Consider the following 4,075-nt stretch of genomic DNA (forward strand, 5'->3'; position numbering starts at 1 on the left):
GGGATGTGCTTGGGCTTGTCCTAGGCCTTTATACGTCCACGTCCACGTATACGTATGCCACAAGCGTACGTAATGTGTGTACGTATGCGATACGTGCACGCTTTTCTCTTTGTTTTAAAGGCCAGAGAAGTTCTACAGCTTGACTTCTTGGTTGGTATGGTTTGGTGTGGTCCTGGTGGGACTACGGTTCGCTGTCAGTACTCACCGCACTCCACACACACACGCACGCACGCACACGCACACACACGCTCACACACACTCGCACTCAGAGTGTTGCCTTGTGTCGACGTACCGGAACTCAGTTTCTTTAGTGGATGGCTATTGACTCCACCCTCGCCCCCTCCCCCCCAGCCGCCCGCATTCCCCCAACCCCCGCCTCACCCGCCCCCACCCCCCCCACCCCCGCCCGGCCCGTGATGGATCGTGGTCAGTCCGTTATGAAATCCATGTTCTCGTGACCGCAAGTGCATTTTCCCCACCCTCGCAGCACCGATGTGTTGTCTTTGGACGAATTCCTGCGTTGTTCCCTGAGCGCTTGCCTGGTTTCGGTTTGCCAGTCCCCGACTTCCGTCCCTCTCTCTCTCCCTCCCTCCCTCCCTCCGTCCGTCCCTCCGTCCTTACATCCGTCCCTCCGTCCCTCCGTCCCTCCATCCGTCCCTCCCTCCTTCCCTCTCTCCCTCCCTCCCTCCCTCCCTCCCTCCCTCCCTCCCTCCCTCCCCCCCCCCCCGTCCGGGCAGCCGGGGATCTTGCTCGTGCCCCTCTGGGCAACCCGTGCCGGGCGCCCCGGGCCCCGCCGGCGTCTCCGCGGGATTTCCCCCCGCCCAGGAATCGCGTTGGGGAGCGCGTCTCCTCCGAGACAGCCTCCCGGCGACATCTCCCCGGCTTCCCCCGCCCCCCACCCCCCCACCCCCGTCTGCTGCCCGGGTCGCACCGTGTCGTGTCGTGCCGACCGGGGAGCTAGCTCCGAGATGGACGACACGGGGCCGCCGCGCCAGACGCCCGCCGCCTCGTCCCGGGCTGAGCTCGGGCGTTTGGGCGGCCCGGCGCTGCCGCCGCGTCCTCGGTGGCCGGCCGGCGACAGGGATCCGGCCCGGGGACGTTGGAGCCGGTTGTCGGGAGCCACCTGGCGGCCGCTTTTATATTGTCCCTTGTCTCTGGAGCTTCGGCGACCTTCGTGAGGGCTGTGAGTCGGCCGCCGGGCCCGAGGCAGAGTTCCGGCAGCCAGGCGACGCTGGTGGCCACTGTCCCGGTGGCGCCCAGGCGTGGGCGCCTCCTGCTGTCGCTTGAGATTGGGCGTGCAGGTCTATGAGGGTGTGACCGTCGCCGCGCTCTCGAGCCGCTCTGGGGGACCGCCTGGCCCGGTCGACCAGCATCCGTCCGCTCCCCTCCGGCCGCGGGGACCGACCCGGCCACCCGACACGACCTGGGCCGGGCCGCCGCGGTGGGAAGGGAGAGGGTCTTCCGCGCCCTCCGGAGCGCCTGCGGATGGGCGGTCGGTCGGGCTTTCTCCTGGCTCACCCTTTGGAGCGTTCATTCCCCGACCCCCCCACCCTCCCTTCCTCTCTTCCGCGGTCCCCACAGCGCCCCGCTCCGGAAGGTGGGGGACCGGCCCGGGCCCGTGCGTTTAGGTTAGGCCGGTGGCGGGCGCGACGGGCTCGGTGGCGGGCGCGCGTGGGGCCCCTCCCGGTGGTCGGATTCTTTCTCACCGATGTTTGGCCGAGTCGGACTCGGGAGGTGGGGACCGGCCTGGGCCGCGAGGGGTGACCCGGAGAGACCGGCCCGGGCCCGGGCCCGGGCCCGGGTGCGGTCCCTCCCTCGTGGGCTCTGGTCGCCTGGGAGGCGCCTCCCGGGGCAAAATGTTTCCAAGTGCCCCTGGGTCCGTGGACGTGGACGGACCGGGCCTTGCTCGCGCGGGTGGCCGGGGAGGGCGCACCCGGCCCTTCAGCGTGCCCACGGGGGGTCCTGGTCGGCGGACTTTGAGTTTTTTCTCACCCTCCCTCCCCCGCCCCCTCTCCTCCACCCGCCGCGAGTCCCGGCCGGGGTGGGGGTGGGGACCGGCCCGCCCGAGCCGTCCTGGGTGGCCCGGATAGGGCGGCCCGGGCCCGGGCGCGGTCCCCCGTGGGGCCCGCTCGTCGGAGACGGCCGAGTGAGATATTTCTTTTCCTTTCACCAAGTCTTGGCCCGGAGACTCGGAGGGACCGGTACCTGCCCGTGCGGGTGAACCGGGGAGGGCGACCCGGCTCGCGGCCCTCTCCCACGTTTGCCCGCCCCGCTTGGCCCGCCCCCCCTCCCCCCCCCACCCCCCCCCCCCACTCCCCCCAAGCTCCTCGGGTCGACCAGATGGCCCCGAGAGCTCCGGGGCTGGTGTGGATGGGGAAGTGTTGGGGACAGGCGGCCGGACCGAGGTCCCGGGGACCCCCCCTGCGACGCGTGCGTGGGCCCCGCTGCCGGGCGCCGTGATTTTTTTCGCCCGAAATGGGCCTTTTTTGCCACCAGATAGGTGCTGACACGGTCTTCTCTGGCGTCTGTCGCTGAGGACTTTGGGAGTCTGGACGCGCGCAGGGTTCTGGGCTTTGGATCGCCGTCTGGTGGCCGAGCCGACCCTCGCCACTTGAGCCGCCCGCCTGGGCCTGCGCGCCGGCTCTCGTGTGTGCGTCCGGCTGACCCGACCCGCGGTGCCGCCTCCGGTCTCTGGCTCACCCGAGGGCGGCGGGGCGGCGGGGCGTTGGGTCTTCTACCCCGTGTGACTCCCCTCCCCGCCGCAGGCACCCGGTGGTGGCTGAGACGACGACCCCACCCCGCAGGCTCCGTGCCACGTGTCAGGCGTTCTCCTCACTCGCGGGGTCGTCGGCCACTTTTGCCTGAGAGGAAAAAAAAAAAAAAAAAAAGAAAGAGGGGGTTTGGGGTGCCGCCGGTGAGGCCGAAGCAGGCTCCTCTGGTGATGGTCCTCGCTGTGTGTGCCCCTCCCCTTCGGGGCCGGGTGGTCCCTGGCTCTCTGGCATGACTGATCGATGTGGTGATGTCGCGCTCTCCTGGGCCGGGCCTTAAGGTCGCGCCAGACGAGGGACGGACGTTCTTGGCGAACGGGACCGCTCTTCTCGTTCTGTCCGCGGGCCTCCCCGCCTCTCTCCTCACGCTCTCCCGGCCTGTCGAGGGGTGTGGGGAAGGGCAGGGGTGGTGGTCCCCGGCCCTGACCTTCGGCCTCCCGCCCCCTGCCTCACGGCGTGGGTGGCGGGGCCGTGGTCCTCGGACGCAGCAGACGCTCTCGCTTCGCCTCCTCGGCGTGTTGCCCCCGTGGGCGGTCCTCCCCGCGTTGGTGGGGGGGTGCCGTCCCGCCGCTGCGCCGCGCGCCCCTGCCGGCGCGTGAGCGTGCCTCGTTCGATCCTCTGTGGTGCCCCTGGAGCGCTCCAGGTCGTCCCTCAGGTGCCCGAGGCCGAGCGGTGGTGTCGTTCCCTTCTCCCAGCGTGCTCCTCGGGGTCCCCGCCGCCGCGGTGGTGCGTCCCGTGAGTGGCTCTCTTGGGGGGGTCGAGACGGTAAGGGAGGCGTGCCTCTGTTTTCCCTCCCTCGGTTGGGGGAAACAGGGGCCGCCTCGTCGCGGTCGTCCTCCCACGGTGTTGCTGTGGCACGGGGGGACTGACTCGGGCCAGGCGAGCGTCCGCGTGTGCCCACCCTCCCCCCCCACGTGTGTGTGTGTTTGTGGCGGTCGGGGGGGAGGGGGTCGCACGCGGGCGTGGGTGGCGAGCGCGTTGGGCCGGGGCCTGTGAGAGAAGGGGGTCTTTCCGCCCCTCTCGGGCGTGCTCCCTCCTCTCGGGGCCCCCGATGGACGGGCCTGGGGGCGGCGGAGGTTGTGCCCCCGGCTGTGGCCGCGAACGCTCCTCTGGGCCTCGTGCTTACCCATACCGCAGACCCCTCTCCCAAACCCCGCCCAGTCGTGGACTTTGGCGGCTCGTGGAGCGCCTCCGTGGGCGGGCCCGAAGGGGAGACGATGGGTTGGGGGGACGACGCCCCCTCGGTGAGGAAACCTTCTCTAGCGATCCGAGAGGGAGCCTTGGGGTACCGGACCCCCCAGCCGCTG

The sequence above is a fragment of the Kogia breviceps genome (genome assembly GCF_026419965.1).
Source record: "Kogia breviceps isolate mKogBre1 chromosome 20 unlocalized genomic scaffold, mKogBre1 haplotype 1 SUPER_20_unloc_1, whole genome shotgun sequence".
Taxonomy (NCBI): Eukaryota; Metazoa; Chordata; class Mammalia; order Artiodactyla; family Physeteridae; genus Kogia; species Kogia breviceps.